The sequence below is a fragment of the Sus scrofa genome, chromosome 3 (genome assembly GCF_000003025.6).
Source record: "Sus scrofa isolate TJ Tabasco breed Duroc chromosome 3, Sscrofa11.1, whole genome shotgun sequence".
NCBI classification, from domain to species: Eukaryota; Metazoa; Chordata; class Mammalia; order Artiodactyla; family Suidae; genus Sus; species Sus scrofa.
In genome coordinates, this window is record NC_010445.4 from 15,699,683 (window position 1) to 15,726,914 (window position 27,232).

Sequence of the window (27,232 nt, forward strand, 5' to 3'; positions counted from 1 at the left end):
ACAGCAAAGTGACCCAGTCAGACACACACATATATACATTCTTTTTCTCACATTATCCATCATAAGTGGCTAGACAGAGTTCCCTGTGCTATACAGCAGGATCTCATTGCTCAGCCACTCCAAATAAAGAATTTCTCCGACAAACAAAAGCTAAAAGAGTACAGCCATACCAAACCCATTCTAAAAGAAATACTGAAAGGCCATCTCGTTTACTTTCAAAATTGCTAGGAGAGTGGGGTGGGTAGTACGAGACTTAGAAATCCGTCATGGCAACCTCTGGAGATTTCATCTTTCCAGGGTAGGGAACAGCCCAGGAAACGAGAAGCTTATTAGAAGGAAATGGCTCTCGCAGTCTGAGACATGTAATGTGTGCCTTATTTTATTTTTAATAGCAGAACAGGGTGTGAGAAATATGCCCATAAAACCGTGGAGACATGGGAGCAGGCCGGATCCCACTGCCTCTGGCCCCAGGCAGGCGGCGCGCAGCACAAAGGCGCGCTGGCCGCGTTCCACATCCCAGGGAAGCGGAGACCGCAGATCAGGCTTTCAGGAACAGCCCAGCAATGCGGAGCACGTTCCCCTAGAATGCACCCCCACTTTGGGCTAAAGTCCCAGGGCTTCAGAGTTACATACGTGTGCTGTCCTGGCCGTCTGATCCCATTTCAATCTCATGCAACACATGCACCCCAGGCACGAGCTCAAACAATGGTCCCCCCTCAAGATGCCTCTGTGGGCCACAGAAGGGGCGTCTGCCATAGCGATAGGAGCCTGTCCAGCTGTCATTGTGGGAAGTATGGAAGGAAAGAAGGTAAGACACATCTGGAAAGAGGAATCTGTTCTCTGCCTGCGGAATCGTCCAGGTCCGCGTTCCCAAGGGGGATGGGGGGCCACTCCTCCCTGGAGTGAAGCTGAGGTTTTGGAGCCAAGCAAGGCCTGGGCTAAAGTGATCCTGCTCTAGAGCCCAAGAGATTTACTGCTCATCAGGCCAGCAAGTCTGTTTTCTGACCAAATATCAGCAGCCACCACTGGAACCCCCTGCACCATGACCCAGTGCGCTCTGAGAATCATGTCTTGGTTCCGAGATGCTCCCTAGGGACAGAGCCAGCTCAGGCAGGAACAATGGCAGAGGCCTGGCCATCCGATGGAACAGACGCATCAATCATGGTGCCCAAAGAGAGTGTGTATCAGATGAAATCCAGACACCACCTAGAGTTAGTATTCGTCGGCTCACCGTCTAGCTTTGAAGAACCCGCTGAAAATCACTGGGCTCTCGCGCAAACTCTGATGAGTATCGAAGAAGGATTTTTCCTATTTCAATCACCATTCCGTGGGAAATCTGTTTATCCTCCGCAGAAAGGTATGTTTAGGAAGAACGTGGGGTTCTCACCACAAAAAGGGAGGACTTTACACACGAACAAGGTGTCTTTTGTTGATACAGGCCATTCAGAAATTGCAAAACTGGAGCTAAACGCAGTTTGGCAAGACTAGGCGAGGCAATTTTTAAACGGCAACACAAATGCATTGGAAAATACAAGACACAAACCTAGAGGTCTTTATCCGGGAGAAATTAATAGAAGAGGGGCTGAGCCAATTCCAAAAGAGACTTAGAAAAGTTTCCCTCTCTGCAAAATGACAAATGAACACGTAGAGCTGATTGAAATGGCCCTTCATTCATTAAAGAGCTGCTGCTTATTTATTATATGCCAGATGCCGAGATAAGATAGAAAGGTAGCTAAAGAAACTTTTCAGGCTCTGAGAAGCTTCTATTCCAGTTAGAGAGGCGGGGGGGTGGGTGGTGACCAGATATTCGTAACGGAGAATAAGCTCATTCTGTTATGAATAAGATATTCATAACAGAGAATACAAGTCGACACGAATCTCCTGGAAGACCTTCCACAGGACAGAGAGACAGCTCTGCGAAGGGGGTCACACTTGAATCTTTTGAATCTTAAGGCCACAGAGAGAAGGGACAGGAGGCTGAAGTGGGGCAAACGTGCCAAGATGGGCATGTCGAACGAGAGACAAGGGTGGAGAAGTGGGGCTAGGGCAAGCTTGCAAAGAGCCTTCGAAGCCTGGGCTTTACCCTGGAGGCTAAAGGTTGGCAAAAGATGGCCCGTGGTGAAATCGGCCCATCACTTGGTGTGTCAATAAAGCTTTATTGGCACACAGCCACGCCCCCTTCCTTGACCTACTGCGATCCGTGGCCGACTGCTTCTGCCCAGACAGAATGGAGTCACCGTGACGGGGACAGTTTGGCTGGCAAAGCCTGAAATGTTTTCACGTTGTAACGTTTTAAAGTTGACTGAACCCCTGCTGGAGGCCACAGGGAGCCCTCAGAGGTTTAATCTTTTTTATAAATGAGAGAAAGAATTGGATTGGTTTTTAAATTGAAGGCTCTGGCATTAGAGTGGTGACAAAGGATGGATGAGAAGGAGAACCCTGACCCGGAGGCTGTCACCAAGACTAGGGGAAGATGCAGAGCCTGCAGCTATACTTGGAGATGCTGGGATGGGGGTCGAGGGTCTTTGGGGTGGTCAGGGCTCGGGGAGGCTCAGGTGTCCCGTGTTTCAGAGCAGGATGATTTATGGGTGATGCTGAGGATTCTGGTCTGTCTGCTGCGGTGAGCAGGGATGATATAACCAAGAGGGAATTCAGGAGGAAGCACAGGATATCAGGGAGGGAGTCCAGGACTTAGAACTACCCAGGCAGTCAGGTCTGCTGCATACATGGACCCACATGACTAAACCTTTGGAGACAATGATACTGAAAATATGACGAGGGTGGAAAATGGAAAGAGAATGACCATAACTGCATTATAAAATGCTGGTCTGATCCCGGTTCGATCCCGGGTTTTAGGATGAATGAGTTCCAATGTAATTATAATCCCTCAGTCTGCAAATACAACTAATTGGGTTCTGTAACTGGGGAACACAGAGGTGAGAGCTCAGACGGCAGGGGGTGCAGGGCCGAGAGGAGGAGGGAACTGTGCTGGGAGGAGGCAGCGATGCCCCAGGAAACCCAGAAGCGGCCTGCATTTAACAGTGCTGACCTGGGACAGGCCACACAGACGGGGGCGGGACTGGGGTTATGATGCTCCTCTGGGTTAATTCACTTATTTTATGTTTCCTTGTTAGGGCCACACCGGTGGCATATGCAAGTTCCCAGGCTAGGGGTCCAACTGGAGTTGCCGCTGCCAGCCTGCACCACAGCCACAGCAGCCCAGGATCCAAGCTGCATCTGTGGCCTGTGCCCACAACTTGCAGCAACACTGGCTCCTTAACCCATTGAACGAGCCCCAGGGATCGAACCCGGGTTCTCATGGACACTATGTCATGTTCTTAACCTACGGAACCCAAGGGGAACTCCTGGGTGATTCATTTTTTAAACTGGCCTTTTGTTTTCCTTGGTGTACTTTTTCACAGGTTAAAACATCCTCACTCATGGGTTATTTGTTATTTGGGGTGTGACTACGTCCATTTCAATAAATGCCCACGAATTGTCCCTCTGTGAGAGCAAAAGAGCATGTGTGATCGATGGTTAGGTCCCAGGGTTGAGCAGGGCTCCTGCAGGGTCCCTGACCCCAGGCTCACCGGGAATCACTGTGAAGCCCACGGTGAAGGCAGGAGCCAGTGCTGGAAAGCAGTTCAAAGGCACAGTGCTGAAGGCTGGCGGGACAGTGATTCAAGGTTCTTACTGTGTATCCTGGTCTTTTTTCTTACCTTGAATTCAAAAACAAAGCCATCTCCTTCTCTAGCCAGCATTTGGAAAGAAAAGCATGTCCGTAACTTATCAGGCAGTGAAATGACACAAAGTGGCCCAGGTCACGAAAAGTAATCATTTTTCCCTAACACAGGGTGGCATGAGATCGTCAGAAATCCAGGAGCATTTCTGAAGGTTGAGATGCTGGATCAGAGTTTATCTGTTCCTAAAGTTTACACCTCCACCGACGATGCTGAATGGATTTTCCCACGGCAGGTCTCTCAAAGCTAATGGAAAATTCCCCAACAGCAAAAGAGCAAAGCAAATGAGAACTGAAACTAACAGTGAAAGCCCAACTAGGCCTGTGGGCACCCTGGGATGGATGCACCCCTCCACTGGGCTGAAAGGACTGAGAAGCCGACGTGAATATGGATGAGAGTGAGCATCGCTGGGCAGGTGGGGGGGGGGCGGGGGAGACGCATCCTCTATACCAAAAACCAGAGGGATGAGCCACGAGGACATCTAGCAAGACTGCAGCTTCGTCTCGAGGGGTTTTGGACTTGACCTCTGGGATGGAGACAGCCCCCTCAGAAGGTCAGAGCTACACCTGCACACTCAACACACATTCCGTTTACACATTAATTTATGCTTCTTATGAAAAATACCCTCAGAATGTACAAGGGAAAAAAAAAATCCATAATTCACTGGTCAGCAAATAACCATTGTTAACATATTAGGACACTTGACGCCAACCTTTTTTTATGTACAAATATTCTTAATTAAATTGAAATCACGGAGTTCCCACCGTGGCGCAGCGGAAACGAATCTGATTAGGAACCATGAGGATGCGGGTTCAATCCCTGGTCTCACTCAGTGGGTTAAGGATCTGGCATTGCCGTGAGCTGTGGTGTAGGTCACAGATGCGGCTCAGATCTGGCGTTGCTGTGGCTGTGGTGTAGGCCGGTGGCTACAGCTCTGATTGGACCCATAGCCTGGGAACCTCTATATGCCACTGGTGCGGCCCTAAAAAGACAAAAAAAAAAAAAAAAGAAAAGAAAAGAAAAGAAATCATGTTCTCTCTGTAGCTTTATATCTTTTTTTTTTTTTTCATTTAACACACTATCATTCCAATCTTCCATTTAGTTAACTAGTTTTTTAATTTATTTTTTTTTTATTAGGGTATAGCTGACTTGCAGTGTTGAGTCCATGTGTGCTGTACAACATAATGACCCAGTCATACATATACACACACTCTTTCACTCTTACTTTCTTCCATCTGGTCTTTCCCAAGAGACTGGATACAGTTCCCTGTGCCCGTGTTGCTTAGCCATTCTAAATGTAATAATTTGTATCTACTAATCCCTAACTCCCAGTCCATCCCACTCCTTCCCTCCTCCCCCTTGGCAACCACAAGTGTTTTCTCCATGTTCGTGAGTCTGTTTCTGTTTTGGAGATAGGATCTTTGTGCCATTTTTAAGATTCCACATATAAGTGATATCATATGGTATGTGTCTTTCTCTTTCAGACTTACTCCTCTTAGTATGAGAATCTCTAGCTGCAACCATGTTGCTGCAAATGGCATTATTTCCTTCATTTTATAACTGAGTGCTATTCCATTGTACCACATCTTTTTAATCCACGGACATTTAGGTTGTTAACCAGCTTTTAAACATCATTTTTGATGGCTACATAGCATTTCATTAAGTTGTGATAGCCAGATTGTTGTCACCAAACTCCTACGATGGGACATTTAGATCATTTCTGATTTTAAATAAGGCCGCCGTGGAAATCTTTGTGCATAAACTTTCATGTGTTTCGACAACTGTCTTCATAAGATGATGCTTTAGGAAAAGAATATCAGGTCAAAAGGCAGGAACTTTTTTAAGGTGCTTAATATACATATTGCCAAGTTGCCGTCTATGATCCATTTCCTCTCGCACCACTTCCGATGCAAATATGCGAGGTTTTTTTCCCCACACCAACCAATTCTCTGATTCTCTGGATACCCATCTGGCATCCAGTGATTTAACCCAGTTCTGACACTCACTACTCAGAGTCATTGCAGACCCCAAATTTAAGTCCCACAAAACTGTCCTCACTAGACACCAGTCACTGGTCTAGGCCACCTGGACTTGTGCCCGACCAGCTGTAAAGGCGAGGGTACCCACAAGCCCTCTTTGGATTTGATCATTTGCTAGAATGGCTCACAGAATTCAGCAAGGCACTTTACTTACAATCGACTGGTGTATCGTAAAGGGTAGAACTCAGGAACAACCAAATGGAAGAGGTGCATAGGGCCAGATATTGGGGGGTGGGGGAGTGGCGGGCAGGGAGCTGTGTGCACACCTGGTGCTGGTGGGGTGCCAGCTCTCTGAGCCACACCACCCTCCCAGTACCTCAATGTATTTGCCAATCTGGAAGCTCTCCAAACCTCATCATTTAGGGTTTTTAATGGAGAGTAAAACCATGCATGTACACTTACATGTGGAATCTAAAATATGGCACAAATGAACCTATCAACAAAACAGAAACAGACCCACAGACAGGAAGAACAGACTTGTGGTTGCCAAGGAGGAGGGGGGAGCGGAGGGAGAGGGATGGACTGGGAATTTGGGGTTGGTAGATGCAAATTACTACATTTACAATGGATAAACAATGGGGTCCTGCTGTACAGCACAGGGAACCGTATCATCTCTTAGGACAGAACATGATGAAGATAAATAATGTAACGTATGACTGGGTCACTTTGCTGTACAGAGAAATTGGCACAGCATTGTAGATCAACTCTACTTTAATTTTACAAAAAGAGGACATTACTCTAGTGGCTCAGCGGTAAGGAGCCCAACTAGCATCCATGAGGATGTGGGTTCAATCCTTGGCTTCGATCAGTGGGTTAAGGATCCAGCATTGCCATGAGCTGTGGTGTAGGTCACAGACGTGGCTCTGATCCTGCGTTGCTGTGGCTGTGGGATAGGCTAGTGGCTGTAGCTGCGATTCGACCCCTAGCCTGGGAATTTCCATATGCCATGGGAAAAAAAAAAAAACCTTAAAAAGCAAAAAAAAAAAAAAAAAAAAGGCAAAAACTGCATGTAAGCATGGTTGATTACATCATTGGTCACTGGTAATTGAACTCACTCTCCAGCCTCTCTCCTCTCCCTGGAGGTCAATGGATGGGGCTAAAAGTTCCAACTTTCTAATTATGCCTTGGTCTTTCTGGCCACCAGCCCCGATCCTAAAGCTATCTAGGGACTCCAGCCACCAATCATCTCATTTGCATACAAGAGACACTCTTAACACTCAGAGGTTCCAAGGTTTCAAGAGTTTAGGGCCAGGAACCAAGGAAGAAGACCAAATACATATTTATTATATCACAATATCACACTCTCCAAGAAGGCGGTACCATTATTACTGTCCTCCATGCACACCATCTTTCTGCCCAGACACCCAGTCTCCTAGGAGACGCACCTTTCATCCAGGTACCCTGAAGTTCAAGATCCAGATGATTCTAAAGGGAGGATTCCAAGAGAGGGAGGCAATCCAGATATTGTTCAAAAAAGACCTGCAGAGTCATCACGGGTTCCTGATGGTGCCCACACTCAGTAGGGGACTGGCCCAAAGGAGGTGCCCAGGAAACACCCACACCCCTGGTTGAGATGAGGAAGCTGAAGCTCAGAGATGGGACGGGGGCTCCCCTAACATGGGAGGAGGAGGAGGGGAGAGGGCCTCCCTCGCAACTCCAGGTCAGGACTGCCTCCAGGGCAGGACACTGGGGGGTTTGTCCTAAGACGAGATGGACTGTCACCCACGGACCAGCAGACTGGACGGCAGCCTGGGGACGAGCCCTGTGCTTCTCCCCAGAAGGAGCCATTTCTCACTTGGCAACAGGCGCTTTCTCGGGGAAAAAAGAGCCCAAGGCAGAAAATAGGCATTGTACCATTTGGCACATAAGGCAATAGCGCAGGGATTTACAAGCAGCAAAGGGAGTGGGGTTTATCTGTGAGTGACATGGTGATAATCAATACAATTAATTTTCCCTTAAGTCACCCTGTTCCTAAGCTGAAAATCTTAAGATCAGCGAATAATTGGCATCTGAGAAAACAAGATCCTTTTGTGGATTCAGCACCAATATGCTAAAGAAGAGCAAGACCCAAGTTCTAGAAATAAACCGGAGGCTAATTGAAGGGAGAGAAGAGGGTGTCTCAGGCATGGCTCACACCCCCGCCCCTCCCCGGGGTCTAAGACAAGCTAAGTTTATCTCTGTCTAGTTCAATTCAGCTCAGCCCAACAAATACTGCTTGGGTACCAACTGTGTCAGGCACCCTTCCAGGTGATGCTGGAGGCTGGGTCCCAGGACACCAAGGGGCCGTAGCAGATAGGATGCTGGTAGGGAAGAGATGGGGCCCACACCGAGCCCCCAGCAGGAAGGATCTATGGAGGATGGCTTGGTGGCTGGAACTCGCAGAGTATGATTCGAGAAACCAAGTCTTTTCCCCGACCTCTGGAATCTTTCCTAGGCTGAATACACAAAAGAAGTTTCCAACAGAAAACGAACAAATAAGTCCAAGAAAACATGAGGGGCTCTTTTGGGGTTTGTTTTTTCATGAGCAAGAATTATTTTTAAAGGCACTTTTTTTTATTCGAGTATAACTGATTTGCAGGGTTGTATCAATTTCTGTTGTACGGCATAGTGACCGAGTCACACATTTATATACCTTTTTTTTTCTCGTACCATCTCCCATCACGTTCTGTCCCCAAGAGATTGGCTATAGTTCCCTGTACAGTAAATTAGTTAATTTTTAAATTTTTTTTTATTAGAGTAGAATTGATTTGGAATGTAATGCCAATTTCTGTGGTACAACAAAGTGACCCAGTCGTGTGTGTGTGTATACATATATGTGTGTGTGTGTGTGTGTGTGTATATATATATATATTCCATTTCTTATATTATCTTCCATCATGGTCTACCACAAGAGACTGGATATAGTTGCCTTGCTGTACAGTAGGACCCCACTGCTTATCTACCCTAAATGTAACAGTTTGCATCTACCAACCCCTTCTAGTGAGAAGACACAGGGCAGCCAGTGCATGAGACTCAAGAGGAGCCAAGAAGGGGGCCTGGGGTTGGTCAGGAGGTGGGCTCAGGCTCTACTGTGTGACCCAGATGGTTCTGTTCCCCACGAGGTAAAGGTGACCTCTAGGAAGCCTGGCATCCAGCCCACCCTTCCAAGATACAAGGAAGACAGCTAGACACAGACAGCGAAAGAGCATGTCATGGGCCCCTTCAGAGTAAAAACCCCACAGAAATATCACACTTGGTTATTCACCTCAATGCCTCGTGGCCACTCCCTGGCCAGGGAAAGCCAGCAGAGCACACAGCCTTTTTTTTATTCCAATTCACCGTAAGAAATGCATTGTACATCATGACAGATGCATAATATCGTTATAATATATATGGGGGAGGCGTATGAGGATATTAGGTTGAACCATACAAAACTGCTTTTTAGGAGTTCCCACTGTGGCTCCGTAGGTTAAGGGTCGGGCATTGTTTCTACAGTGGCACAGGCCTGATCCCCAGCCGGGGGCAATGGGTTAAGGATCCGGTGTTGCTGCAGCTGTGGCGTAGGTTGCAACTGCAGCTCAGATTCAACCCCTGGCCTGAGAATTTCCATAGGCCACAGGTGCAACCAAAAAAAAAAAAAAAAAAAAAAAAATTGCTTTTGTATAGGTAAAAAAATGGTCAAACAGCAGCAATCTCTTCTGGCTTTAATGACTATGTAAGAGTTCAATCTACTGTGTGCTTAACGAGGCACCAGGCACCACTCTGAGCGTGCTTTGCATATTAGCTCATTTATTCCTGGAAACACCCCTCGGCGCTGCCCTTGATCTGGGGCCACGCGGTTCTAAGTGTCAGGGCAGAGAGGTGAAGCCAGACTTTCTGGCCTCGGCGTCTGCGCTCCTAAACTTCATACTCTACCTCTTCAGACACACACACTTCCTGGCCAGGACACACCCTTTCCGCCTGCAACACACTGTTTTCTCTTTTCTTTCATCTTATTTTTTTCTTTTTTTCATGGACACCCCCATCAGCTAATTTAAGCTCACTACTCATAAATGGCTCAGGCCCCACACTTTGAGAAGCTCTGACCTTGGCTTCCCCGGGGCAGTTTCTTTCTCTCTTTTCCTTTCCTTTTCTTTTTCTTTTTACAGCTGTACCTGCGGCATATGGAAGTGACCAGGCTAGAGGTCTAATCTGAGCCGCAGCCACCAGCCTACGCCACAGCCACAGCCACAGCTATGCAGGATCCAAGCCACATCTGTGACCTAGGTCGCAGCTCACAGCAGTGCCAGATCCATAACTCACTGAGTGACGCCAGGGATTGAACTCACATTCTCATGGATGCTACCTGGGTTCTTCACCTGCTTAGCCACAATGGGAACTCCCCCAGGGCAGCCTCTATCTCACTATTACTCTCACTATTACACCCTTCTTGTTACCACTTCAGAGTCTGGCCAGCACCCTCTAAGCTTGTCCTAGGATGCCCCATGCATCTCTCGGTGTCCCCTGAAGCCATGCCATCCTCCATCACGGCTGCTGTAACCGGACCGTCTCATCTCCTACCTGCACACTGAGCAGTTAGCTCTCATTCACTGCCACAAAGCAGCACATGGTACCCACCTCTGTACCACTGTCTGCTTAACAACCATCTTTCTTAGGTCCAAGATGGATGGTACATTCTGGAAGCCTAGAGGAAAGCCTCTGCCTCTGTAACCCCCACAGGCCTACCAACCTTAAGACATAACACCTGCTGAGTGACAGCTTTAGTCCTTAAAGGTCTAAAACCCCCCAGTGGATCCTCCACCCCAAAGCCGCTGCCTGCCTTTGCCCGCTGCTCCATCAGTAATAACCTCAGCCACAGATTAGAGAGGGGGCGGAAGCAGGCAGGTTCTCCCAGACACAGGGATTTCCCAGTTTTATCAACTGAGCCCCATAGAACAAAAGGGCAGTGATGGTCACGTGGGTGGCTCGGCTTGTCTGCTCCTCGTTCTTCTAAGTCGCAGTGTCTTTGACCAAAGCAGCTCCAGACAATTCAGATATTGTCTGAAAGACCTGCAGAGTCATCGTGAGTTCCTCATGGTTCCCACACTCAGCACAGGGACTGGCTCGAAGGAGGTGCCCATGGCTGAGATGAGGAAGCTGAGCCTCAAGTAGGGCCCCAACGACACACTCAGCCCATGAAATAAAAATCCACACTGAGTCTCTTCCAAATAATCCATGGCACGGAGACTCAGGGCAAAATGACACATGATGGGAGTTGCAGGAATTGGCTCTAATCCAGAAAAGAATTCCCCTTCAGCTGCATAATTTTTCAATTTTAACTCATCCATTTGCACACATGCAAGGGCACACGTAAGTATGGCCCAAGTCTTTTTTTCTGGCAAATAGAACTGGCCTGGACTTGGTGCCTGGAGAGAAGGAGCCAGATGGAATTTAAGACAGCGTGAAACACAGAGAACAGACTAGTGGTTGCCGAGGGGGCGCGGGAGGGAGGGGGCTGGATGGGGAGTTTGGAGTTAGTAGATGCAAACTATTCCATTTAGAATGGATAAGCAATGAGGTCCTGCAGTATTGCACAGGGAACAATATCCAATCTCTTGGGCTAGAACATGATGGAAGATAATACGAAAAAAGAATGTACATGTATGTATGACTGGGTCACTGTGCTGTACAGATGAAACTGGCACAACACCGTAAATCAACTATAGTTTAATAATAATAAAAAAGACAAATGTGAGCCCAAGCTCCACACTGAAGCGTGTGGAGGAAAAGGCACAGGTTTAGACTGATTCACAGCTGCTCAGGGAAGCCCACTGAGCGACCCCTTCGCTTAGCTCCCTGAATTTCTGCACCCAAGCGCCGCCCCCCCCATCTGCTCCCTGCCCCATTGCTTCCTGCTCCATTCTGCCTTCCTGGTCATTGAAAAAGGGCCTGGATATGAAAGAAGACTGTTCTCCACTGCAGGCGACATAACTATCTCCTTATCAATAGGAAGCAATTTATTTGCTTAAAATTGCCAACTCTCTCATTTTGTTTTAACATGCTGGTTCTCTATCGACATAAATCTGCACCTCTGAAAAGGCTATTTTCGAAGCCTGGCACTGGCTTCAGCTTGAGAAATAAAACTGAAATCAGCTGAGGCAGACTGACCCCAAGCCAACCCTCCAGTATTACAAGGGCAGCTCAGCAAGGGCCGGGGGGGGGGGGGGGGGGGGGCGATTGCTTTAGGAAATCTACCCAGAAACTTAATCCCAAGGGAGCCACAAGAGAATAAGCCGACTATTCCAGAACACACAAGTGCACACATTCACACATGAATCACCCACCTACCTAAACCCCCGATGGACAGGGGTTGTCAATGGCCAGCTCATGATACAGCACAGATACTGTGTGGGCTGAGGCCCCTGCATCTAGGGGAACAAAGGCATACTGAAACCCAGTGAAGGCTTCCCCTGCATCTAGGGGAACAAAGGCATACTGAAACCCAGTGAACACACTGCCACCCAACCGGGCTGCCAATCCGCCTCGGATTGCTGAAGGGACACCTGTGCCTTCTGCTTGACATGAGGCCTTTTGGAGTAGAGAGACCCTGGGCCCAGGAAACAACCAGTCGCAGATGTGGCTCGGATCGGGGTGGCTGTGGTGCAGGCCAGCAGCTGCAGCTCCAATTCCACCCCTAGCCCAGGAACTTCCATGTGCCCCACGTGCAGCCGGGAGAAAAAGAAAAAAGAAAGAAAGAAACAAAATAACAGACCACAAAAGAAGCTCTTTCTAAAGAACTGATGAAGGCAGCTTGATACATTTAAAAAAAAACAACAATTAAATGGGGTCACTTTGCTGTACAGTAGAAAAGGGACAGAACACTGTAAACCAACTCTAATGGAAAAAATAAAAATCGCTTAAAAAAAAAACAAAAACAACCAATTACAAGAGTTCCCCAGAGCCTAGTCATTAAAAAGATCTGGTGTTGTTACTACTGTGGTGTGGATTGGATCCCTGGCCCTGGGGAATGTCCACATGCTATGGGTGAGGCCACAAATAAAGAAGACACACGCATGGCCGAGAGGCACATAAAAGAGGGCTCAACAGCCTGACCATCAGCAAAAAGCAAATCGAAAGCACAGTGAGATATCACCTCACACCTGTTAGGATGTCTGTTATCAAAAAGCCAAGAGAGGAGCTCCTGTTGTGGCTCAGCGGAAATGAATCTGACTAGTATCCATGAGAACGCAGGTTCGATCCCTGGCCTCACTCAGTGGGTCAGGGATCAGGCATTGCCGTCAGCTGTGGTGTTGGTCACAGAAGCGGCTCGGATCCCATGTTGCTGTGGCTGTGATGTAGGCCAGCAGCCGTAGCTCCAATTCAACCCCCAGCTTAGGAACCTCCATATGCCGCAGGTGCAGCCCCCCGACCCAAAAAAAAAGCAAAAAAAAAAAAAGACAGGAGATAACAAATGTCAGTGAGGATCTGAAGAAAGGGAACCCTTAGGCACTGCTGGCGGAAATATAAATTGGTGCAGTTACTGCAGATGACAGTATGGAGGTCCCTCCAACACTTAAAAAGAGAACTACTATATTATCTAGCAATTCCGCTTCCAGGTTATACATCCAAAGGAAACAAAATCATGCAAACCCACGTTCATGGCAGCATACATCACAAGAGCCAAGACATGGAAATAACCTCAGTATCCATCAGTGGTGGAATGGACAAAGAAAACGTGGCATAGATACACGAGAGACTGACATTCGGCCACAAAAAAAAAAAAAAAAAAGGATGTCTTAACACCTGCTACGACACAGGTGTACCCCGAGGGCATTATACTGAGTGAAATCAGGCAGACAGAGAAAGACAAATATTGTATGATCTCCCTGAGATGTGAAATCTCAAAACCACTAAGCTGAACCCAGAGATACAGAGGACAAATTGGTGATGGCCCGAGTCAAGTGCGAGGGGGCGAGTGAAATGGGTTAAGGAGGTCAAAGGGCACCAACTTCCAGTTATAAAAACATAACTCACAGGGATGTAACATACAGCGTGGTGACTATAGTTAATAACACTGATCGTGTATTTGAAGGTTGCTGAGAAAATAGATCTTAAAAGTGCTCATTTTAAGAAGACAAATGTTGTAACCATGTATGGTGACAGATACTGTCTAGACTTATCACGATCCTTTTGCCATAAATACAGATATCAAATCACTACGCTCTACATCTGAAACTAATATAATGTGATATGCCAATTACACCTCAATTTAAAAAAAAAAAAAAAAAAGAATGCCTCTGGCTGCTGGGTGATAACAGGCTGTGGGGATAGCATCAGAGCAGAGTGAGGATGCTGCAGTGGTCCAGGTGAGAGAGGATGACGGCACACAGGAGGGAGGAGTGGTTCTGGAGGGATATGAAGGTCAAGCCGGTAGGATGTCCTGAAAGACAGGGTACAGGATGGGAAAGGAGGGGAGCAGGAGGCTCCGAGGTTTCTGAGTGCAGCAGCTGGGAAGTCAGCAAGGCCTGTCTGATGATGTGCCCACAATGACCAAACTAAAGGGGAAAAGCAACTTGGCACATGGCTGGTGGCAGTGCAAACTGGCACCGTGTATCTGCAGAGCCATCAGGTGACAAGTACCAAAAGCCTTAAAAATACAGACCTTGTCTGGATCTTAATTAGAGCGAATCTTAAATGGATGCTTCTGAGGTAACCATAACAGAGAAATAAGCTGATTTAAGTTAGAGAGCTATACTGATGTCTTTATGGATGAACTGCTATGATGTCTGCACCTTGCTTTAAAATGCTCTAGGAATGGAGTTCCCGTCGTGGCTCAGGGGTTAACGAATGAGACTAGTATCCATGAGGATGCGGGTTCGATCCCTGGCCTTGCTCAGTGGGTTAAGGATCCGGTGTGGCTGTGAGTTGTGGTGTAGGTCGGTGGCTACAGCTCCGACTGGACCCCTAGCCTGGGAACCTCCATATGCCTTAGGGACAGCCCTAAAAAGACAAAATAAATAAATAAATTATTTTTTAAAAATACTCCAGGAAAAGATGCTGGGGCAGAAGTGATAGAAGAAATACGATTGGTAAAATGTTGAAAAATCACTGAAGCCCAGGGGTATAAACTCAAGGGCTTACAGCCACCTCTCTGTTTTTCAGTAAGATCGACAATCTCCTTAATAGAACTATTTTAAAGGTGTGCCTACCTTTACACCCAGCAATTCGACTTGTGGAAATTTATTCTAAAAAGTATTTTAGGACATTTGTGTGTACAAAGGTTTGTTGGCAGTGATGCTTATCCTTAATAAGAAAATCGGGAAGCCACAATAATAGATTAGTTAAATGAATGATAAGCCATTCAGTTGAAAATGTCAGAAAGATCAGAGATGGGTCTGAATATATACAGAAATTTAGTATATGACAAGAGTGACATTTCAAATCATGGGGAAAGGTGAAGTCCATAATATAATGTCAGACAACTAAATTAAAACTGAAACTACACCCCACACTTTACACCAAAGCATACAAGAGAACCAAAGATTAAATATGTAAGATGTAGGAGTTCCTGTCGTGGCACAGTGGTTAACGAATCCGACTAGGAACCATGAGGTTGCGGGTTCGATCCCTGCCCTTGCTCAGTGGGTTAAGGGTCCAGCGTTGTCGAGAGCTGTGGTGTAGGTTGCAGACGCGGCTTGGATCCCGAGTTGCTGTGGCTCAGGCGTAGCTCTGATTCGACCCGTAGCCTGGGAACTTCCATATGCTGTGGGAGTGGCCCTAAAAAAGGCAAAAAGACAAAAAAAAAAAAAAAAAAAAAAAAAAAAGTAAGATGCAGTCATAACTAACAGAAAAAAAAGAAATTTTTAAAAATAATCTGACTGGCTAAGGTTATACTTAGTAGGAAACAAACACCAAAAGCTATTCAATAAATGACCTCGATAAATTCTAAGTGAACATTTAAAACTTGCTCATGGCAAAAAGCCCTGTAACCTAAGTCAAAAATCAGAAACAGTAAAAATATTTGCAACTTACATTACAAAGGAGAAGCCAACATCCCTCATATTTAAGAAGCTTCTATGTATCCATAAGAAAAAGGCCAACAAACCCAAAGAAAAATGTTCAAAGAATATGGGCACAGGCAGTTCCCAGGCAAAGAATTACCAGTGGCTCTTAAACGCAGAAAACAATGTTCAGCCCAACTCAGAATAAGAGAAATGCAAATTCAAATGATATTTATATATTTTCACCTGTGAGGAAAGTAAAGATCAAGGAATTGATAATACACTGTGTGGATAAGGCTGTGAAGACACAGGCCCTCTCCAACTTTGGTGGCAGAAGTGTAAATTAGTATAATCTTTTTGAAGTGCAAAATGGCAACCTCTGTTCTACTAAAAATGCACACTTCAACTCAATGATTCTACCTTGAGAAATGTATCCTACAGCTAGACTCCCACACAAGTGGGATGAAAGATGAACCAGCCTATCGGCTGTAGCATTGATTATATATTTTTTAAAAGACCAGACTTAACGACATTAAGGAATTATCGTTAATTGTGTTGACTGCGATATTGGTGTTTTTTAAAATCATTTTAAAAAATCTATGCTAATATAGGAGTTCCCGTCATGGTGCAGTGGAAACGAATCCGACTGGGATCCATGAGGATGCGGGTTCAATCCCCAGCCTTGCTCAGTGGGTCAGGGATCCGGCGTTGCTGTGAGCTGTAATGTAGGTGGCAGATGCGGCTTGGATCTGGTGTGGCTGTGGCTGTGACATAGGCTGGCAGCTGTAGCTCCAATTCCCTGGCCTGGGAACCTCCACCTGCCAAGGGTGCGGCCCTAAAAAAGACAAAAGGCAAAAAAACCCAACTATACTAAAATAATTATAGGTGAAATGATAAAATGTCTGGGATTTGCTTTAAAATACCATAAGGCAGAGGAGAGTTGGCAGATGGGGTACAGATAAAACAAGCTTGGTCCCAAATGAAAGCTGGGTAGTGGGCCCACGGGTGTTCATTACACTTGAATTTTCCATAATAAAACATCAAAAATTTAAAAGAACAAAATCAACCCAAATGCCCATTAACAGAAAACATGTTAACTAAATCAGAGTATCCCCAAGCAATAAAAAGAGTAAGAATGTTTTTTATATCCTCATGTGGAATAGCAGAATGTATTGTTTTTTGGTTTTTTTTTTTTTTTCTTTTTTTCTTTTTAGGGCTGCAGGTGTGGCATGTGGAAGTTCCTAAGCTAGGGGTTGAATCAGAGCTGTAGCTGCCAGCCAGCGCCAGAGCCACAGCAAAGCAGGAGCCAAGTCACGTCGGCGACCTACACCACAGCTCACGGCAATGCCAGATCCTTAACTCACTGAGCGAGGCCAGGGATCGAACCCGCAACCTCATGGAGACTAGTCGGGTTCTTAACCCACTGAACCACAACAGAAACTCCACAGGATGTATTGTTAAATGAAAAAAGCAAGACATACAACAGTGTGCATCAAATACTACCATCTGTGTAAAAAGAAGAGGAAAAAAGAGGACATGAGCTTGCTTGTTAAAGTCCAGAATCTCTCTGGATAAACACAGGGATTCGGGGAACTCTGGTTCCCCGGGGGAAGGGAACTAGGTGGGAAGGACAGGAAAGAGGGACACGTTTACTACACACACTCTTCTACCTTTTGAAATTTGTAGTATTCATGTATCATACATGCAAATAAATAAAATGTATGGTTGTTAACGTGTGCACTAAATCATGAGTCGTTGATGCTGAAGGTTAGGGTTGTGGGTGGTAATTCTTTTCCAAATAGTCTACGAGGAACACGTATCTTTTAAGTAACCTGGGGAAGAGACTGAGGTTATGTCTGAAAAGGCACAACCAGGAGACGACCTCATCAAAGCTTGTCTCAACCATCCAACAGAAGGGGACCCACAGACCCCCTGATGCCTGATGCTGCCGCAGCCTCTTCCTTCCCCGCCACTCTGTTCAGTGCACTGAGCATCCACCAACCATCAGGGACCAGGCTGGATGAGGACTTGATGCTGAGCGAGAGCCAGCTCTGTCCTTAAAGCACTCAGCATGGGGCAGGTGGGGAGAGGCAGACATGCACACAGGCAAACATCATAGCACTGGATGATAAGTGCTGGGATACCCACAACTTAAGAAAGCTGGGCGGTGGGGATCGGCGGGGAATGGCTGTCCTGGGAGGAAATTGATTCTTCAGTGGGAAAATGCAGAAGACCTTTTAAGATGGATGGTAATTGGATTCAAGATTATACGGAGATGATTCAGTGAGGGTCAGCGATGAAACAGCTGACCCCATTTGTTAATTGGCCTCCCTTGGTGACTCAGCCCGAAAACAGTTCCTAATCATGTGCCTTGGTCCTCCAGCGCAGAGCGGAGCTAAATTTACTCATCATTCCTCTTCCTGCTTTCACTCGGACCATGTAGCAGAACACAATCTCGCTCCATTCCCAGACTCCTGCTCTTCCAAGGAATTCACCCTCCTTCACCGCTACCCCAAATGTTCTTTGCTTCCACTCCACTCCAGAAACCCAACCCACCACCAGACGCTGGTCCTTGTCCTCAGGCCACGTCCTCCAACTCAGAATTCTCAAGCTCGCATATGTCACTCTCATGTCTCAACTTCATATTTTTCCAGTGGTCACTCCCACGAGGCTGCTCTTTTACCTTTTAAGACCCGAAGTCCCCAGAATTTCTCTAGACTGTCGGTCTGCCATCACCTTTCTTTCCCATTCAACCCAATTAGACGAGTTACCTAAAGCCCAATGCAATTCAACCACCCTCTTCCCAATACTCTTACCATCACCTCCTAAGCTCCCGTTAGGCCTATTCTGTGCATCCCAAGCAGCATCTCCACGGCCAGGGGCAGACACAATCCTTTCCTTGTGCTCTTATTCAACATCGTCATGATTCTCTCCAACTCCCAAGCCTACTTCCTAAAACCATCCCCAAACTCTCAGCGAATAATGAGGTCCTCCAACTGCTCTTCAGGAAAGAAAGAGGTTAGCCGTCCAGAATGGCTTTAATTTTTTTAATTCAAGTACAGTTGATTTACGGTGTTGTGCCAGTTTCTGCTGTACAGCAAAGTGACCCAGTCATATATATATATATATATATATATATACACACATATATATATATGCATTCCTTTCATTATATTATCTTCTGTCATGGTCCATCCCAAGAGACTGGATACAGTTCCCTGTGCTCTACAGCAGGACCTCATTGCTTATCCATTCTAAATGGAATACTTTGCATCTGCTAACCCCAAACTCCCCGTCTATCCTACTTCCTCCCCCGCCCCTTGACAACCACAAGTCTGTTCTCCATGTCTGTGAGTCTGTTTCTGTTCTGTTGATAGGTTCCTTGGGGCCATATTTTAGATTCCACATAGAAGTGATATCATAGAGTATTTGTCTTTCTCTTTCTGATTTATTTCACTTAGTATGAGCATCTCTAGTTGCATCCATGTCGCTGCAAATGGTATGATTTTGTTCTTTTTATGGCTGAGTAGTAGTCCATTGTATATATGTACCACATCTTCTTAAGGCACAGAATGGTTTTAGTTTTTCATCCCTTTTCCCCTATAAACTTATCTACTACAAAATACATTCTCCCCTCCCCTGCTGTATTCCTTTCCATCTACGTCAGCCTCTTTTGACCTTGTCCCTCTCCCAAACTCTTGGACACTTCCTTTGCCATGGATGTTACCAGCATAGGGACCTAGGTCAGACTCCTTTAGTGCCACATGACCCCAAGGCCATTGCCAGGGTCTCTCACTCTCCTCTGGTTTCTACATTTGAATGAAGCACCACCCAGTGTATGCAGGTTGGCCTCCGAGTGGTGGCTGAATGGGTTTGATGACATGCTCCAGAAGTCAAGGGTATTCACGACCTGAAAATCCAATTTTGACCATTTAGAGAAAAAAGGCAAGAACTAGGAAATAAATTCCCTCTCCACTCCTCTCTCCTGGACGAGAAGAGACCGTCCCCAAGCTGTGTTTCTCCACAGCCTCCCTAGAGACATCCTGCATAGCTGGGAGCTCGTGAAACGGTGGTCAAGCTAGCAAAGCATCCCTTGGTCTCGCCTTTCCACCCCCCTCCCAAAGACATTAGCACATAACCCTTGCCTCAGGCTCTGCCTTCCAGAGCTAACTGGCCACACAGGCACGGCGTTCCATCACTTTCCATCACTTTCTTCCTGTCCGGAGACGTCAAACCTTGATCATCTGCTCATCTCTACAGCATAACTTTTTGTAAATAAAGAAAAGCCTAGGGAATGATAGAAGCAAACCCTTATCATTCCACAGCCAAACTGTATCAAATCTTAACACTCTGCCATTTGGGTTTAAATTTTTTAGGAAAAGAAAACAAAATTAGACATCATACATACAAATGAAGTTCTCTGCTTTCTCTCTCCCTTTTCCCATGTCTCTCACACCCCAGATACAATCACTGTCTTGATTTTGGTATTTATCATTCTTATTCATCTTTATAAAAGATCTTTATTTCTTTTAAAATATTTCAAGCATAAGGGTCCAAAAGAGAGAATATAATAAACACGTGTTTATGTCACCAGCCTTATCAGGTCTACACATTATACCATGTTGACTTCAGAGCTTTCTTTAAAAAAAAAAAAAAATGGTTTTATGGGGAGTTTCCATTGTGGCTCAGCAGCTTAAGAACGCAACATAGTCCCTATACGGATGTGAGTTTGATCCCTGGCCACGCTCAGCAGGTTAAGGATCTAGAGGGCTGCAAGCTGCAGTGTAGGCTGCAGATGTGGCTCAGATCTGGTGTTGCTGTGGCTGTGCTGCACCTCCAGTTTGACCTCTAGCCTGAGAACTCCCATATGCTGCAGATATGGCTGTAAAAAGAAAAAAAAAAAAAAGCCTTCATGGAAGTATAATTTACATACAATAGTTTAAAACCCCTCCCTCTAGACCACCTCGCTGTTTTCGTCCTCTCCTTCCAGCCCAATAGCAACCGCTATCATTACTGTAGCCTTGAACTATTTCATCTTCATTTTGAATATATGTGCTTTCCTGGGGGGGGAGGGGATGCACATAAAATGCAGTGGATACACACGTATACACAGACATACACACACATACATACTGATCCACATAACTCTAGTTTATTTTAACTACCACCGAGTACTCCATCTCCAGTTGACTGGAATATAGGTGGCTGAAATTGTTTTTTTTTTTATTTGAAAGGTAGCCCTACGACGAATGTTCTTGCACGATGTATAGACAGTGCCTCTCTCTTAGCAGCTGCACAGCGAGATACAGGCTGGGGGCCAGGAAATAACTATGCCCAAATACGCTGGCCTTGCTTCTGCTTTGTGTCCCAATTCTGTTTCCGATAACATTCTGTGTTTCTGCCCAGTCAAATGAGGGCTTTAGGATGTGCCGGCCACAGGGAAGGCTGAGCCATTAAGTACATTCGATGGACACTGTGCAATTACTAAAAATAATGTAGATTCTTCGTGACATCAAAAATGTTCATAATCGATTGGCAAGTGGAAAAATTTCTAAACACATGTGTGACATGATCATCACATTTTTTTTTCTTTTTCCTCTCTTTTTTTTAAAAATTTTTAAAATTTTGAGGAGTTCCCATCGTGGCTCAGCAGTAATGAACCCGACTAGAAACCATGAGATCTTGGGTTCGATCCCTGGCCTCGCTCAGTGGGTTAAGGTTCTGGCGTTCATGTGAGCTATGGTGCAGGGTGCAACTGTGGCTTGGATCCTGCATAGCTGTGGCTGTGGTGCAGGCTGGCAGCTGTAGCTCTGATTTGACCCCTAGCCTGGGAACCTCCATATGCTGCACACGTGGGCCTAAAAAGAAAAAAAAAAAAAATATATATATATATGTATACATATTAAAGTACAGTTGATTTACAATGTTGTGCCAACTTCTGCTGTACAGCAAAGTGAGCCCGTCATGCACATATCCCCTTTCTCATATGATCTTTCATCATGGTCTATGGCAAGAAGTGATCATCATACTGAATGATGAGATTATACCAAAAAGATCCAGGCATCATCCTGAAGGGGCTATTGGTGACATCAAAATAAACACCGACAGAAAGATGATGATCTATTAAATAAAACAGGAATTGATGAGTTAATTCTGATATAAATGAATGAATGAATAAATGTGGATAAGAAAAGGCTCTTGCTTATAGCATAATGCCAATAAATCTAGAAGCAATGATGGACCTAGAAAAAAACCCCATCATTTGGTACCCAGCACAATAATAATTGATTTGGGCAAGAATCACTCATGGATATTAAAAATCAGTCGGGAAAAGCTTAATGAGGATCAGATGTTTATATAGCTTCAGAGTGACCGCCCCACAAAATACTTATTAACTATGAGGGGAGGAAGAGTTACTTGACCGTGAGCAGCCTGGCGGACGCTATGCTAATTTAGCGATCAAAGTGAATACCACCAGTAATGGCACACAGTCTCATTACACGTCACCTGATCTGATGCCATGAGAGGGACACATCATCATTACCTCCGGGACATTCCTGCCAAAGCTGCATCACTTAAACCTAACGACAAGGAAATCTGAGGCAAATTCAACACGACAGGCATGTCCCAAAAAAACGGCCCTATTTTTTTTTTTTTTTAACCTTCAAAAATGTCCAGGTGGTGAAAGGAACCTAACAAATCCAAATGCAAAGCCTCAGGGACCTTTCGAGGTTGGAGAAAACTGAACAGGCACCACAGGAAAAATGCTAAAGCCGATCCTGGATTGCATGATTAGCTATAAAGAGCAGGACCGGGAGAATTGGGGACATTTGAATGGAGACTACGGATGGGGTGACGGTATTATGCTACATGTCCCGATTCAGGTGATGATATCGTGACGAGGCAGGAAATTGTGGGAAACCCACACAGAGTAGTCAAGACTCCCCGGGACATCCTATCTGCAGCTTCCTCGAAAACCTGTACCGTTTCGGGACAGAGTGAGAATAATCGAGTAAACCTATTCGAACATCACCAATCGAGGACATCCGGGTGAAGGACCTACAGGAGCTCATCGCCCTCGCCTTGAAATGTTCCTATTTGAAGTTACCTAAAACAGTAAAAAACAAAACAAACAAAAAAAACACGACGTAGTGTCAATTTAATTACAACCATATGAGAGCACGGACACACAACCAAACACCACCTTTTCTAAGCGACACGAGAACGCCTATTTTCTGCTGTAAAAAGTCCAGATAAAAACTTACATCAGCAACATGATGTGAACTGTAAAGCCTGCTTGAGGGGAAAACAGACAGGAAGGAAAATCAAGCTGAACGTGAAGGTGAGTGATCACGAAACGCTGATGTCCCGGTGACCGCAGGCAGTGCGAGTGGTGCTTACACTTTTCTTTATTTACACATGTGTCCGGGTGTCTCATTTTTATAAAAACGACTGAATGTAGTCTTTAAAAACAAAACCAAAGCCACGAAGGAACCGAGGGTTTGAGGACAAAGTCTCTCCAGGCTGGGGTCCGTTTTTCTGGGACGATCTGATATCTCCAAGTGGAAAGTACAAACCTCAAAGCCATCTGTCTCTGTCCTTAGACCTGATTCCTCCGGAAACTCTTCCCCCCACCGCCCCTCAGCTCACAGTCATCAGTCCAGCAAACCAGCCCTGGATCTGCCCTGAGATGGGCGTCGGAGGTGCATAATTTAGCAGAGGCTGGCATCTGAGTTAGCCAACCTTCAAAGAAGGCACCTGTCATCCCATTCAACGACATGAAAAGCAATTTGTCTGGGGGGAGAAAAGCCATTTCCACATGAAAATTGGTTCACGACAATATGCCTGATAAAAAAAAAAAGAAAAGAAAAAAAAAGAGAAAACCAACAACGGCGCTTAACAGAACTGTTGGCAGCCCCATCTCCCCAACAGCATCTCCCTCTGTGCATGACCCTGTCCCTCGTGTCATCTCGAATGGAAATGAGGTCTTCTCTGTGCACAAACAAGTTGGGACATCTTTTAACTCTGGAGCAGTGAACCAGGACTGTTCACATATTCTATGAAAAAAAAACAACAACAAACAAACAAACAAACAAACAAAAAAAACGAACATTTCGTGATTTTGCTCTTTCCCCCGAACACATTCTAAAGGTTTCAATGTCATTATCTACAGTTCAACCTCAAAAATACCCACTCGGGGAGTTCCCGCTGTGGCTCAGCGTGTTAAGAACCCAACTAGTATCCATGAGGATGCGGGTTCAATCCCTGGCATGGCTCAGAGGGTTAAGGATCTGGCATTGCCGTGAGCTGCGGTATAGATTACGGATGTGGCTTGGATCCCAAGCTGCTGTGGCTGTGGTGTAGCTGAATCCCTAGCCTGGGAACTTCCATATGCCATGGATACGGCCCTAGAAAGACAAAACCAAAGAAACAAACAAACAAACAAAAATCTCAGCCCCTCCCTTGCTTCGTGACTGAGCCTAACACCGTCCAGAGTTGTGGGCTTAAAACAGCACCTCAAGCCACAGGTCACCTGGCATCAGGTTCCTCGCTGCCTCCCACCCACGCATCCACTCAGCAATCATTTATGGGGCTGCCGTCCAAGGCCAGGCCAGAGCCCACTTCAATGCAAAAGGGCAGACCCCCCCCTCTGTCTTGCCAAGAGGGAGCCTCGCCTGCCTTCTTCCCACGTCTCAGGGCCCCACCCCCGGCCCCCACACATGGGACACCAGGTACAGGTTCTTCCAAGACTCTGAGCTTCCCTTCACTCTCTGTAAATGACCAACACTTATTTAATTGTTCAGATTTATAGCCAAAGGCAGGTTTCCTACCAACCTCTCCTTGGTAGGAAAAGAGGAAAAGAGCTCTCGCTGTCTCTGGAATCCTGTGGAACATCCGACCAGAGCAGCTGGAAGTGTGCCCAGCAGTGCCCCGGGGCACAGTCCCGCCTCACCCCACAGGAACTGCCCACACGCTTCTGCCCAGTTGGCGAGACTGGGAGGCCGGCTCAGAGGAAATCTTGGGGGCACCACGTCCCCCTGCCATTTGTCAGAGGAGGGCAGACAAAGCGAGAAGCCCCCTCCAGGCCGACACCCCAGCCTTGCAGGTTTGAAGAGGTCAGCTGGGGACGGGCCGAGCCGGCTCTGCCTAGAGAAGGAGCTCAGGGCACAGAGGGCCAACCACCTGCCAGACGGCCCTTCATGCCACGCGTCCCAGTGAAATACTGTCTCTAACAACTGCTCCTGTAGCTGCTGGGCTACCATCTGTTTGCCCCACCCTGGAGAAGCTCAGGAACTGTCTGTCAAATGGCAGAATGAATGAGCGAACCGGGGCAGCGCTGGGGAGATTGCGCATGGTGTGAGCTGGACCTGCACACGGATCGTAGGGTGGCCTCAGTAGGGCCCTGGCAGCTGCATGGGGTGGGGGGAGTCCCAAGTGGCAGGCTGCTGGAGTTCATAGACTTACACTATGGGCTGGAATATGGCTCTGCCGCTCTCCTGACTCCTGGGAGAGGAAGGGGAGGGTGTGCCAGGGCTGAGCGCTATTGCCCATCCCACGGCACCATGGCAGGGAGCACCATTGAGACTCCCTACAGCGGGTGGTGTAGGGGGAAAGGACACCCACCTCCCAGCAGGGACCAAGGCAGATGAGCTACAGCAGCCCCATGGACTGACCCAAGGCCACAGTCACTGGCTCCACCCTCCTGGGAGGGTGAAAGCCATCATCATGGGAAAGTCAGTTTCCCTGCCACTTACAAGCCATGGAAAGGAAGGCCCCGTGGAAAAGGTTCCTCCAGCCCTGAGGCACCGGGAAAAGTCTACAAAGACACAGAACAGGAACCCTGTGTTTAGCAGAAGATCTTCCCAAATGGGTTACCTCTGCAACATGGAGCCCAAGTCCCAATCAGGTTGGGGAGGCCCCAGTGATTTGAATAATTAAGTAAAGCGAACAGAGGTATCAAACACTTTTTCTGCTTTAGGCACAGATCCAGATGCTGGGATAGGATTGAAGAAAGCAAACAAGGTCTTTGTTCTCATTAAACTTATGTTCTTGTGGGTTAAGATAGATGACTCACAAGTAAGCAAGAAGGATGTTTCAGAGAGTGGCAAGGGCTATACAAAAATAAAATAAAACATGCAGTGTGTGGAGATGACTGGGAGGGTGAGAAGCCCTCCCAGAAGACAAGGCATCAGGGCTGAGACCCAAATAGAAAAGGGAGCCGGCCATGCGGAAAGCCAGTGGGAAAGCAATCCAGGCAGAGGAGTGGCCCACGCAAAGATCCTGAGGATGAGCTTGACACTGAGAGAACAGAGGGACCATGTGTGGACGGGAGCACAGGGAGCAGGGCTGAGCATGGCCGGATTCAGACCTCTCCACCAATCAGCTGTGGGCTCTTGAGTACTTCCTTCTCTGTGCCTCGGTTTCTTACAGTTATGAGAATAACATCAACCTTGTAGACTGTTAAGGATTCAATAATATAAGACATGTAAAGTATCAGGCACATAGTAGATACTCAATAAAATCAGCCATGATGCTGATAATGATAATAGAGAAGATGAGGATTATGAGGAAGATGATGATACGATGATGATGATGATGATGGGAGGAAGGTGACGATGATGACATGATGATGATGACAAGGACGGCAAAGATGATGCCGATGATGAAAATGATGATGACGACAAAGATGGGGAAGATGACAATGAGAATCCTGATGGTGGGGAAGATGACGATGGGGATGATGACGGGGAAGAAGAACATGATGATGACAATGATGGTGAAGAAGAAGATGATGATGATGATGATGATGATGATAAATGATGGAGAAGATGATGCCCATGATGAAAATGATGATGACGACAATGATGGGCAAGATGACAATGAGAATCCTGATGGTTGGGAAGATGATGATGGGGATGATGACGGGGAAGAAGAACAAGATGATGACAATGATGGTGAAGATGATGATGATGATGATAAATGATGGAGAAGATGATGATGATGATGAAAATGATGATGACGACAAAGATGGGGAAGATGATGTTGATTACAATGATGGGGAAGACGATGATGATACTGATGGTGATGAAGTCTCATCAAACACATTTTTTTTGGAGGGGACCCAAAAAAAAGTTGACCCGAAAAAAGATTTGACCCAAAAGAGACCCACACCTCACATGTGGGATTCTGCCATCAGCACTGCCTCAAAGGTGCAGGTCTCCTGTCCAATGCTATCCCCACTCCCACATCCAATTCTCAGACACACATTTTAGACCAGCCAGAGAACATTCTAAGTAGGACCTAAAGAGCAACCAGGTACTAGCTCCACGTTGCTGCCCAGAAGATATACATTCTTTCTAGGAGTTCCCATCGTGGCGCAGTGGTTAACGAATCCAACTAGGAACCATGAGGTTGCAGGTTTGATCCCTGGCCTTGCTCCGTGGGTTAAGGATCCGGCATTGCCGTGAGCTGTGGTGTAGGTTGCAGATGTGGC

General features: G+C 46.4%; 1 protein-coding gene across 6 annotated transcripts in view; it reads right to left on the bottom strand.

Annotated features, from left to right (window-relative positions):
• CALN1 (calneuron 1) overlaps positions 1–27,232 on the bottom strand; it is a 472,970-nt gene that overhangs the window by 218,742 nt on the left and 226,996 nt on the right. The gene's annotated exons all lie outside the window — the stretch shown is intronic.